The 13,716-nt window shown below is 43.2% G+C and overlaps 1 protein-coding gene across 1 annotated transcript in view; it reads right to left on the reverse strand.

The window, feature by feature from the left end:
- The window catches only part of THSD4 (thrombospondin type 1 domain containing 4), a 546,279-nt gene that overhangs the window by 301,018 nt on the left and 231,545 nt on the right, over positions 1–13,716 (reverse strand). The gene's annotated exons all lie outside the window — the stretch shown is intronic.

The following is a 13,716-nucleotide window of genomic DNA, read 5'->3' on the forward strand; positions in this document are numbered from 1 at the left end:
AAAGGGAGGAAGAAGACTCCCCACTAAGTAGGGAGCCTGATGTGGGGCTCGATCCCAGGACCCTGAGATCAAGACCTGAGCAGAAGGCAGAAGCTTAACTGACTGAGCCACCCAGGCGCCCCATAATCACACATTTTTTTAAAACTGTGCTGAAGTTGTGACATCTCCTCATATTTGATGGCTGAGGGAAGGGATTGGGTCTTGATCTACTGGCCTATAACAGAGATTCAATGCTGAGCAGATATCATAAAGGGATTCTTAATGCATCTCACAATGCAAATAATAGACTCTAAGAAATCCTCCCATGCTTTAACACCGTCGTAATTACATCTTACGGCAATCACACTGAGCACAGAATTTTTATGTTCTGCTTTAAAAAAAAATTTTTTTACTGAATATCTATGCCGTTATATCACCTTTATGCTCTATTAAATGGCTGGAGTTTCCTGTAATAATTTCTCCACTATGAGATATTTAAGTGGTCTCCCCATCACCTTAGGTGGAAATCCAAAGTCCTCAGCAAGAGATAAAACATCTTTCAAGAGTTGAACCTTGCCTACCTTCACAGTCTCCTTTCCTACTGCTCCTCCCTAAATCCTTGTTCTGTTCCCAGCTAAGCACTTCCGCACTTCCTCTGTCCGGCTAGTGCTTACCTGTTCCTTCTGCCTTTGCTTCACTAGCTAGTACCTGTTTCTACTTGGCTTTAGTGCCCAGGTCACCTCCTCTGGGAAGCCCTCCATGGATCCTGATCTTGCCTACACACCCATCCATCTGATTCGGCCCCCTCCACGATAAGATTAACCAAACTTGAGGGCCCACAGGGATGCGTCTGTCATATTCACTTTTGTATCCCCAGCACAGCACAGAGGTGGGCACAGAGCAAATGCTCTAACAACCCCTGAGGAATAAAAGGAGGGATGAATAGGGGCGTCTGAGTGGCTCAGTCGTTAAGCGTCTGCCTTCGGCTCAGGGCGTGATCCCAGAGTTCTAGGATCGAGCCCCACGTCAGGCTCCTCCACTGGGAGCCTGCTTCTTCCTCTCCGACTCCCCCTGCTTGTGTTCCCTCTCTCGCTGGCTGTCTCTCTCTCTGTTAAATAAATAAAATCTTTAAAAAAAAAAAAGAAGGGATGAATAAGTAAATAGTGGCCTTTACTTATTTACTATTTATTTATTTTGGCTTTCTCTCCTCTCCCCCGACCAGATATATTCCACCATGGAGTCTTTCTCTCAATTTCTGTTACTTCACACAGAGCCTGGTATACAGTCAGTGCTTAACAAATGCTAAATTAATGACTGCTACCACCAACACCTTCTGAGCAATTTAGCTGCCTCCAAAATAAGAAGGAGAAACTTTTTCAGGCGAGATATATTTCCATATCCAAAACAGAGAGACGAGCCAAGTACACACTGATTTTTTTTTTTAACTGTTTTTGGAGACAAGATGAATGCTGTGCTCAGTCATAGACAGCATGTTCCAGGGTCATGCCTTTGTCTGAAAATCTGATTACTGGATTGGATAACACTGACTTTTTCCTACACAACACAATACATCATATTTTCCCCAGTGTGGCTGCCTGACTGTCATAGCAATGAACTTCACTCCAAAGCCATTGAAAACCACTAACAGGAAATAACACGGAGCCTCCGGGACCACAAGGTTTAGGGAACGCTGAATCTTCTATGTACTCCAAGCTCTATCTTAGAAGTCAAGAGACAGGTTTTCTTACCCTGGCTGCCCAAAAGATATAAGACGTGATCTCGGGAAAATCAAAGAGCACCAAAGATGGAAAAGTACCTCTGGGAGTTATCTAAAACCAAGCCATCTTTTCATGGATTGAAAACACAATGCCACAGCAGGCCTAAGAAAGGAGGTGACAAGGAAGGGATAAACTAGTCTCCAAAGCTTGCTTTCGCAGGTCATCAATCTACCCGGACCCTGCTTCCTCCTTCCCAGCTCCTCACTTCTGAGGTGACAGCAGGAACTGTCCAAGTGCATTACATTTTAAGTTATAAGAGTGTCTGAAAGGCAGCCTCACACGGGGCAAGGGTTTGGAGTTCTCACTTCTCTTGGCTTTCTCCCAACTACCTCTAGCCTTTGGGATACTATCTTTTGCAGCCACAATTTTATTTCCCAATATTCGCAATGGTATTACAGAAGAACATTCTGAGAACAAAAGATATGGCCGAACGTGAGACAATTATGGCAGAATCTCTGAACAGCTACATGAAAGCAACCTGGAGGACTGGCCTTAAGTCTGGGCTCCTCCTACCTGTGTTCCAAACCAGCCCCTAGGTCTGACCCTCTGCCTATGTGGCTTAGACAGTGTCCCCGCCTTCTCAGACTTGCAAGAAGGGAAAAGGGGGCTCTAGCAAAGAACTGAAACCTGCAGACAAGGGACTGCCTAACACAACTGCCTAGAATCCTGCTGCCTTAACAATACTCAACCTGGTGTGTCTCATGAAAGTGCATAAGGACTCACTTCTCTCAGCCCCACATACACTTCCCAGCCACCTTAAAATTCCACATAAAAATACATTTGTCGGGCCTCAGATTAAGGTTTTTCATGGATAATCACTTCATTCCTTTTTTTTCCCATGAATACAATTACAATTCTCATGCCAAGAGCCTCTTCTCCAAGCAGATTTTATCATGGTTGTATCGGTGCAGACAGAGGAGGAAAACAGAAGAGTGTCCATGAGCAGGGAGCAATGGGCTGAGAGCAAAGTGGGCACACCTTTCTCTCCCTGATTCTCTTAATGCTCTCCCTCTCTGCTCTCATCTGCTACCCAAATGTCCTCCCCGCCTCCAAAGGGAACACCTTTATATTCCACACACAGAAGGGGAGATTCTCAGTGTGTCCCGGGACCAGAAGCACAGCATCACCTGGAAACTTGTTGGAAATGCAAATCCTGGGGCCTCACCTCCAGCTCCTACAGGAGAAACCCTGGCAGGCTGTATTTTAACAAGACCTCAGGGTGACTCTGGGGCAGTCAAGTTTGGAGCCACAGCTCTAAGGAAAATCAAGTAGTGAAAGGCTTGGAGGCAGTTGACTATTCTTACTTTGAATCCAAGATGTTCAAATTCCACACCTAAATTTCAAAGGTAATGTAAGCACTATCTGTAATCACATTAAGAATACTGCCGGTTATCTGGATCCCTGATAGTAAAAAAAGCCCTCTTATTGTTAAAAAAAAAAGTGCTGCAGATTACACAAGAAAATTCAGGTGACTTAGAAGAAAGCAGCTAACAGAGAAAGCTGCCCTCAAATACAGGTCACTCACTGAACTGTGTTCCCTTGGAAAACCCACTGATACAAGAGTAAAGACATTTTTTTAAAGAAAGACTTTATTTGAGAACAAGAGAGGGAACACGAGCGGGGGGAGGGGCAGAGGGAGAGGGAGAAGCAGGTTCCCCGCTGAGCAGGGGGAGGGCTGAGCCATGCAGGGCTCAATCCCAGGACCCTGAGATCATGATCTGAGCTGAAGGCAGATGCTGAACTGATGGAGCCTACCCAGGCACCCCAAGAGTAAAGACATTTTTTAAGTGATAAAGGACAAAGAAAATAGAAAAGGAGATAACACTTACAAAATTTGGAAGGTAGGAAGCAAAAGGACCCATGGAAATGACAAAGCAGACCCAAGAAAACTGAGTCTAAGCAGAAACTGAAGCAACCAAGTCACCTAATATTGTTGCATCTTCAAGAGATAACTTTGGAAACAGGGCAGAAAGCAGCCCTAAAAACGGAAAAATCATCTGTAAGTGTGGTTAAGAAGTAGTCAGAGATTCCACTCTCCAGAATGGTTAGCTCAAAGCCTTTGAAAATCGACTCCTTCATAAGAGCAATGAGAATACTGTCAAAAGACAGCTGGAGTGGTTATACTAATATCACACCACATAGACTTTAAGATAAAACTTGTTACTGGAGACAAATGATAGCATTTTATGATGACAAAGAGTCACTCCATTAGGAAGACAACAACAGAGTCCCAAAATACATGAAGCAAAAACTGGAAGAACTGAAAGGAGAAATAGGCAATTCAACAATAACAGTTTGAAATGTTGATACCATGCTTTCAATAATGAACAAAGCAACTAGACAGAAGATCAGCAAGGAAACAGAAGACTTGAAGAGCCTTATATACCAACTAGACCTAATAGTTGTCTATAGAACATTCCACCCTACAACAGCAGAACGCTCATTTTTCTCAAGTGTACATGAAACATTCTCCAGGAGGGAACACATGTTAGGTCATAAAACAAGCCTTAATAAATTTACAAGGACTGAAATCATACAAAGTATGTTCACTCACCACAATGGAATGAAACCAGGAATCAAAAGCAGAAAGAAATTTGGAGATTTAAAAAAATATGTGGAAATTAACGTACATCTAAATAACTGATCAAGAAAAAAAACCAGAAGGAAAATAAGAAAAAACTTTGAGGTAAACAAAAATAAAAAGACAACACATCAAAAGTTATGGGATGCAGCTGTAGCAGTGCTTAGAGGAAAATTTATAGCTATAAATACCTGTGTTAAAAAGAAGACCTCAAATCAATAACCTAATCTCCCATGTTAAGTACTAGAAAAAGAACAAACTAAACCCAAAGCCAACAGAAGGAAGAAACCTAGAATGGAAATAAATTATACAAAGAAGGTACGGACGATAGAGAAAATCAATGAAACTCAGGGCTGGTTTTTTGAAAAGATAAGCAAAACCGACAAACTTTTAGATAGACTGACCAAGAATGAAAGAGAGAAGGCTCATAATACTAAAATCAGGAATAAAGAGGGAACATTGCCACTGACTATACAGAAATAAAAAGGACTTCTAACCAGGGCAATTAGACAAAAAAAAAAAAAAAAGGAAAAAAGCATCCAGATTGAAAAGGATAAGTAAAACTATCTGTATTCACAGATGACCTGATCTTGTATATAGAAAAATTTTTAAATGCACCAAAAAACTATTTGAACTAATAAAAAATTTCATCAAGGTTACAGGATATAAGATCAATATGCAAAAATCAATTATATTTCAATAAACAATATGAAATGAAATTAAGAAAACAATTCCATTTACAATAGCATCAAAAAGAATGAAATATTTAGGAATAAATTTAACACAAGAAGTTTAAGATTTATACTGAAAACCACAAAGACTTATACACTGAAAACTACAAAATATTTTTGAAAGAAAGACCTAAATAAATGGAAAGACATCCCATGTTCATAAATCAAAAGACTTAATATTATTAAGATGGCAATACTCCCCAAATTGATCTATAGATTCAACACAATACCAATCAACATACCAGCTGTCTTTTTTGCAGAAATTGACAAGCTGTTCCTAAAACTGATATGGAAATTCAAGAAACCAATAGCCAAAATAACCTTGGCAAGAGAAAAAGTTGGAGGACTCATACTTTCTGATTTTGAAACTTACTACAAAAGTACAGCAATGAAGACAGTTTGATATCATAAGGCCTGGCATATAGATTGATGGAATAGAATTAGACTCCAGGAATGAACCTTTATATATATGGTCAATTGGTCATTGACAAGAGTGCCAAAACAATTCAAAGGGAGAAGAACAGTCTTTGCAATAAATAGTGTTGGGACAAGTTTGCATATCTACATGCAAAAGAATAAAGGTGGACCCCTACCTCACACCATATGTAAAAATTAACTCAAAAGGGAACATCAACCTAAATGTAAGAGCTAAAACTAAAAAATTCTGGGGCGCTTGGGTGGCTCAGTCGTTAAGCATCTGCCTTGGGCTCAGTGTGTGATCCCGGGGTCCTGGGATCAAGCCCCACATCAGGCTCCTCCACTGGGAGCCTGCTTCTTCCTCTCCCACTCCCCCTGCTTGTGTTCCCTCTCTCGCTGGCTGTCTCTCTCTCTCTGTCAAATAAATAAAATCTTGAGAAAAAAAAAAAAACTAAAAAATTCTTAGAAGAAACATAGGCATAAGTCTTCATGATAGTGGATTCATCAATGGTTTCTTAGATAATATGATATCAAAAGCACAAGAAAAAGAGAAAAAAAATAGATAAACTGGGCTTCATCACAGAACTCCATTGAGAAAATAAAATGATAATGCAAGGACTGGAACAAAATTTTTACAAATCATATATCAGATAAGGCACTTGTATCTAGACTCTATAAAGAACTTTTGTAACTCAATAGTGAAAAGACAATTCAATAAAAAAAAATGGGCAAAGAATTTGAATAGACGTCTCTCCAAGGGAGATATATAAATGGCTAATAAGCACATGAAAAGATGCTCAATATCATTGGTCATTAAGGAAACATAAGTCAAAATCATGATGAGATAGCACTTCACACATACCAGGATGGCTTAAATTAAAAAGACAATAAGAGGAGATGTAGAGAAGTCAGAACCTTTGTACAATGCTGATAGGACTGTAAAATGAAAGAGTTTCTTCAGAATACATTTGGCAGTTTCTCAGGATGTTAAACACAGTGCTACCATATGACCCAGCAATTCCACTTCCAGTTATACACCTATGAGAAATGAAATCGTACTTCAAAAAACTTGTACATGAATATTCATAACAGCATTATTCACAATAGCTAAGAAGTGGAATCAATGTAAATGTCCCTCAACTGATGAACGAATAAAAAAATGTGGTCTATCATACGTGGAATATTATTGGACAACAGAAAGGAAAGAAGAACTGATACATACTACGACATGGTGAGTCTTGAAAACGTTGCACTAAAGGAACAAAGCCAGTCACAAAAAGTCACCTATTGTCTAATTACATTTATACGAAATGTTCGGAATAGGCAAATCTATAGAGGTAGAAAGTAGATTAGCAATTCCCAGAGGAGAGAATGGAGAGAGAATGCTAATGGGTATGGACTTTCTTCTTGGGGTCCATACTGAAATTATTCAGTGGTAATGGTTGCACAATTCTCTAAATACACCAATAAACACTAAACTGTAGTATTTAACTCGGTGGCTTTTATGGTATATGAATTCTATCTCGATAAAGCTATTATTTAAAAAAAAAAGAAGAAGAAACAGCAGCAGTTAGCTTCCTAGATCTCCAGGAAATCATCAAATAAATAACTCAAGAAAATTTCTGTTTCCAGATTGAAGGACTCCACCAAGTGCCCAGGACAGTGGTGTTAGGGGTAAGATTTGATTCTATCCTACTTATAATTAATAAGTTAGCCTGACTGTTTCGTGGTTACAGATGGAGGATACGAGACCCCTGAGTCAGAGATAACGGACTTCATTGCTCTTGGAAGAGCCAGCAGCATACCCATCAGCGTGTTTATACCATTCCCCTTGCCCCCAAGTCTCACAGAGGCGATGCACAAGGGCCCGGATGGATACTGCACACGCAGTGGAGGGACACTTTGCTTGAGGAACCTGCTGCATTTCTGGAGAAGCATTAAGGAGCCCTGCTCTTTGCCCTGGGTGGAGATGTAGCTCATCCTTCAAGGTTGCTCATGGCAAACACGCCCTTGAGAAATGACCTGGTTTGGGGGTGGGCAAGGCCTTGCATTCTTGGCATACTCCACAAGACCTGCAGGAACATAAGAAGTGTCTCCCAATGCATGGATGATAATGAATAACACCGAGGCACGTGGCTGTGAAATTTTAAGACACTTGGGACAAAGAAAAGGTAAAAGAGGCTACCAAAGAGGAAACAAATAAAATGGTGTTGGATTTCTCAACAACTTTGAAAGCGAGAAGATAAGTGAGCAAATGGCTTGTGATTTTTGAATGAAAGTCATTTCTAGAATTTTCTATCAATCACTAGAATTCTATATCAAGTCAAATTATCAACCTTTGAGAAAAAATAAAGGCATTTTCAGAAATTCAGTTCTTTGCACAATTTCCCTCTCATGCACACTTCCTAGAGAACGTATTCTACCACAATGAAAGAACAGACTAAAAAAGGAGAAGGTGTGGGATCCAGGAAATAGATCTAACCCAAGGGAGAAGCAAGAGGGAATCACAGGACTAGGGTGAAAGGGGACCCTGACAAGACAAATGTGCACTAGGCTAGGATTAGAGCAGGCTGGAAGGGTCAAGGAGAGGGGCACTGGCTCATGGTCACCTAAGTGTCTGACTCTTGATCTCAGCTCAGGTCTTAATCTCAGGGCTGTGAGTTCAGGCCCTAGGTTAGGCTCCATGCTACTTTAAAAAAGGGGGGGGGTGTCAAGGAGAAGCTGAAATGGGTAAAATATCCAATCAAATTTAAGATTCTGATATTTTAGTATATTGAGATATCCAGTTATCTATAGAATATTTACACAATTTAGAAGTGCTTGAGGTTGCCTTAGCGTGAAGTACACAGAAAAGCAGACAAACTAAAAGGAAAAAGCTATTTATTAACAACAAAGAAAATTAGGATTGCAGGGAGAGATAAGTAATCACAGCACCTGGAACGGATGCTACAATGTGAAGCCCAGATTACCCACTAGCACCACCCAGTCCAGGTCAGAACTCCCCTGGCAGCTGGGAGTGCACCTGCTGGTAGCTCATAACTGTGTCTTTCTGGAACTTGCCCTCAGCCTAAGGGAGCTGACTCATGCCAGGTTAAGCCTCCTCCCCAGGGAGAGTCCAATGACTGGTCCATGTGGTTGCACAAAGATTGAGTGGGTCTCAATTTTGGGGAACTCTGCAAGCTAGTCCAGCGCAGAGCTGTCCCACTTTGCATCTCCCCCCCCCGCCCCCCCCCCCCCAGGCATTGTTCCGGGATGAGTCTCCGGTAAACACCGGGCACGAATCTCTGCCTCAGGCTCAGCATCCTGGAGACCTGAACTAAGCTAGTACCATATGGCTCAGCTGTGAGAGCCCACACACATCCACAGTGTAAACAGTGGTTACTGATCTAACCAAAACTAAAACATAATTACACTGAGAGAGTATGGGATGGGAAGTGTGCACGTGTGGAGAGGTGGAAGGAGAGGATGATGAAAGTGGGCTCCATCCTCATCTTCAACAGAACACATGTGAAACTGAAAAATTCAGAAGCAACAAAATAAGCAGTATTTACAGATATGAAAGTACATCAAAAGAACAGCTAAAATAGTGGGGGAGTAAGAAATACTGGGGGCAGGGTAAAGTTTGTGGAACTATTTGTTTCTGTAAAATATATGTCTGCATAACTTGGATCAAATGATGAAAGTTAATTTTAAAAAGAATGGCAAAAATTCAGGTTCAACAATTCGAGTTCCCAGAAACGGAATCCTTCTGCAATTTCCGTCAATGGTAGGCTCCCTCCCATCTCTGTTCAAAATTAACACAAAACTGTCAAACTCCCCGCTATCTTTTCAAGAATTTTGCATCAGTGGGACAGCAAAACAAAATGCTGCTCTCTAGGAAAGCAAAACACTGCAGTAGTGTCGAGACTCTGGACCTTAGCTAGCTTTGCTAACTTCTGAGGTTTGCGCTAGCTAGGAAGCAAGAGTGGCAGGAAACAAGGTTCACACCTTGCCCAAACCGCACATTCTCCCGTCCTCGTGTGAGAAGGGAGAAAATTTCAGGTAAGAAAAGCGGAGCTATCCTGGGCATAAATACACAAGGCTATTCTTAGAGAATGGGTGACATCTGTGGTTAGTTTCGGCTCCATTCAAACTTCACAAGTTCACTCCAAGTTTAGCACCGAAACCTTCACTTCCCAGGCTCAAGTTCGTTTTTTGTTTTTTTTTCTTTTTCTTTTTTCTTTTTTGGTGGAATATATGATATCCCTGTGCAAGAAAAGCAGCCTCGTAAATGCAGCTCATAAAACTCCGACGTGGCAGGGTGCTTACCCAACACATGCTGATGAGTGAAGTGTAAATGAATTAGAAACACGTGGAGCAATGTCTTCAGTGTATGGGCAGGGTTTACATAAACGAAAAGGGTTTGGCCCAAAGCTGGAGCAAGGGGGGCAGTTTGCAGCACTGGCTGGGGGGTGAATAATCCAGGGGACCAGCCAAGCCAGGCTTGACCCCTGCCTGCATTATCGAGGGAGTATTCCTCCCGTTTATGACAAAGGATCTGCCTGCCCTTGAACTCCGCATTCTGGACTAGACGCGGATGATTACTCTTTAAACTGCCTTCCCCCCAGATTGCATTTTCCAGGACAAAGTTATGGAAAATAAGATGAGGAGCATGCCTCTAAGAGCCCAGACTCTTCTCTGGAATTAGAAAACTGTTCTGAAAAAAATCAGAAGAGAAGAGGGACGAGACTGTCTAATTCTTAGCTTTTCCCGTTCTAGAAAGGAAATTGTTTGGGGCGCATTGTTATTAAAACTCAAATGCAAAAACATGCAGCGTATCAACCGCTAACGTCCCTAACCTTCAATCCCACACTTGTGACTCCTATGTAATTTAAATTTTAGAAGGTCACATGCAGTGCCCCACTCAATCTTATTTCACCGACAGTCTTAACAGGCTTAGAGATCTAGACTGTTTACAGTGAACAGAAATGTCTTTTGGAAATGCTGAAAAATTACTGGCTCGATGTTCCACAGGTGGTAAATTCCTCTTAGCGTCATCGCTCACACTTAAACGTAGTTCTAATCTGCAAGGCAGTGGTTCTCAAATGCTAGTGTATTCAGAGTCACCTGGAGGTCTTGTCAGAGTGCAGATTGATGGACTGACTCCACGCTTACAGTTTCTGATTTATCAGGTCTGGGGTGGAGCCCCCTGAATGTGCATTTCTGACAAGTTCCCAGGCGACGGCACTGATGCTGGTCCAGGAACCCTACTTTGAGAACCACTGTTCTAACTGAAGCTGTTGAACCAGGATGGAGAAAGGAGACCTGGCCATAAACAGACCACTACCTGACACCCTCGGAATGAATTGCCAAAGCTGCCATAAGAAAATGATGCATGGCCAACTAAATAAATGGTCCAGTTCCAGGCATGCAAGCCAACCCGTCAAGACTGCAACCCTCAGGAGGCCTCGCAAGGAGGAAGTTCCCTGCTGAGCTGTCAGGTGCAGCCCACGCTGTGCAGGAGGGGCAGGAAAAGGAGCTTCTCTTTCCTTAGCATCTGCATTTGGATTTGGCTGCCTAACCTCTTCCCACCTTTTAGAATTTTTATGTCTACTGTTTATTGAGCACCTACTGTATGCCAGACCCTTCACACAGATACTAACCCAGCTAATCCTCACCTATGGAGGATGAGGACACCCAGGGCCACGCAAGCTTAGTGACTGGCTCCCGAGGCAAAGGTGGTAGGCGGTAGAGCTCAGCTTTGAGCCCGGGGCTGTGGAACTCCGAGGCACTGGTGTTCCACCCTCCCACTCTGTGCTGGAGCCCAAACCTCTTCCAAACAGAGGTTCCCACTGCTGTGCTGCCAGTGGATTATAGCTGGGACACCACTCACTCCAAAGTCACCTACTGGAAGCCAAGTTACCTACCTGGCGGGCTCTATCCTGCTTGCAGCCCTTGGTTCCCCAAGGACTGTGGGTCTCCCCTCAGACAGCTAGCTAACAGAAGTCCGTTTTCCTGCCTCACTCCAGCGGCTCCAGAAAGTAGCTTCTGTTTCTGTTGTGGATTTCGAAGCCTAAGCCCCTAATCTGCCCAATTTCCTGGCATGCTCGTATCAGTCCCGTGGCGTTTGTGCAGAACTGGGTAGCTCTGCCCTGGTGCTGGACACGCGCGCTGCCTGTCGACCTCTCCTTCTATTCCCGCTGTAATATCATGATAGAATCAGAAATACATTGGTTTTGGACCTCAGTTTCTGGCACAGAGCTTCTAAAACCTTTGTGATTTCCTGAGAGATGGGATGAGAGGCAGGGTCTTTTGTTATTCACAACAATCCCCTTTCAAGCATACCTGAGCTTATGCTAATGACTGACTGTTGGTAGGCCCTAGATAACTTCAGGATGGGGACTTTGGAAGACCAAAGCATGATTAGAGGGTTGGAGCTGGAGCTCCCTCCTGACCTCCGGGGAGGGGAAGGGGCTGGAAACTGGGTTAATCACCAATAGCCAATAATTTAATCATTTGTGCCTATGTCATGAAACCTCCATAAAAAAAGAACTCTTCTGGATTGGCGAACACACCCAGGTGCTGGGAGGGTGGCATGCCCTTGGAGGGCCTGGAAGCTTGAGCTCCTTCCCTCATACTTGGCCCTATGCGTTTCTTCCATCTGGCTGTTCCTGAGTTCTATCTTTTATCATAAACTGGTAACAGTAAGTAAACTGTTTTCCTGAGTTCCATGAGCCATTCTAGCAAATGTATCAAACCTGAGGAGGGGTCATAGCAACCTCCTACTCAGAGCCAAGTTGGACAGAAGGTAACTTCTGTAACTTCTCTGCAACCCACTACTTGTAAATGGTGTCTGAAGTTGGGCCGGGGCGGCGGGGGGGGGGGGGGGAGGCTTGCAGGACAGCCTCTAACTTGTAGGGTCTACACTCACTCTGGGTAATTAGTGGCAGAGCTGGATTAAATTGCAGGACATATGGCTGGTGTCCACAGAGACCTGGAGAATTGCTTGATGTGGAAAACTCACACATTTGGTTTCAGAAGTGTTGGGAGTAGAAACAGATCTTGGTGGTTGCCTTCTCCCCATGGCCACTAGCTTCCAATGAGGAGGGTCAAACCCTCTGCTGGCAGACGCCGGGTCTTCTTCTGGGTTGACAGCCATTGATACACCTTTCTAGAGCACAACCCAATTTTCTTCAGAACAGGACACATTTCTGTCAGTGCAGCAAGCATTCAAGAAATCTCTTTACTCCCTCTATCTGCTCTGCCACCAGGCTGTGTCATTCATTCATGCTGGACTCTTCTCTTCCCATTCACTTCTCCTGCCCAACCCCAGTCCAGGTCCTCATTAGCTTGTGCCAGAAGGGTGACTGTCTCCTGGCTGGTTTCCCTGATTCCAGCTCCCTACCTTCTCTTCACTCATCCAGCTTAAGCTATATTACCCCCAAAAACGTCCTTCTTCAGGAAAGAGAGGGGTACCCCTCTTAAGGACCTGTCATAGCCCTACACTTGTTTCCCATGAAAACTAAATGCCCACCCTCCCCACTCCACCCTTTCCCCAAATGCCCCATGGCTCTCCTACCACCATGGCTCTGCACACGCCATTCCCCTTGGCTGGTATACCTCAGGTTCTACTCTCTGCTCAAGCAAATTCTACTTGACCTTCCAGATGTGACTCAGTCCACCTGTTCCTAGAAGATTCCCCTAACCATACTTGCCCCACTGATCTAGCATCTCTACTCTAAATAGAATGTCACACCTAGAAAGAACCTGTCACCTACTCCTCTCAGTTTACACAGCAGAAAACTGAAGCTCAGAAAAGTGAACACATTTGCCTGGGGTCATGCTGTTCATCAATGACCTCGCCACACTTAAAATGCAGAGGGACTTTCTGAATTAATAATAATGATCCCTAACATGGCTGGTTAAGTAGTGGTCGCAGTATGCCAAGTCCTGTGTGAGACACCACATAGGCATTATTCCATCTTATCCTCACAACTCAGCGAAAGAGATCTTGTTATGACCTCATCTGACAGACAAGGAACCTGAGGCTCAGAGAGGTTAAGGAACTTGCTAAAACCCCCACCACTAGAAAGTGCTGAAGCCAGCACGGTTCCAATCCAGTTTTGACCCAGAAGCAGAATCCTTATTTTCATTGCCTGTTGAACCCTTACTTCTTTCACCTGGGTACAAATTATGTCCCTAAATAGAAACTTATTTCCCTGAGGTAAATAATGGTACTTCACAGGGTATC

This window comes from Ursus americanus, chromosome 28 (assembly GCF_024610735.1).
Source record: "Ursus americanus isolate L20-20 chromosome 28, mUrsAme1.1.p, whole genome shotgun sequence".
Classification (NCBI taxonomy): Eukaryota; Metazoa; Chordata; class Mammalia; order Carnivora; family Ursidae; genus Ursus; species Ursus americanus.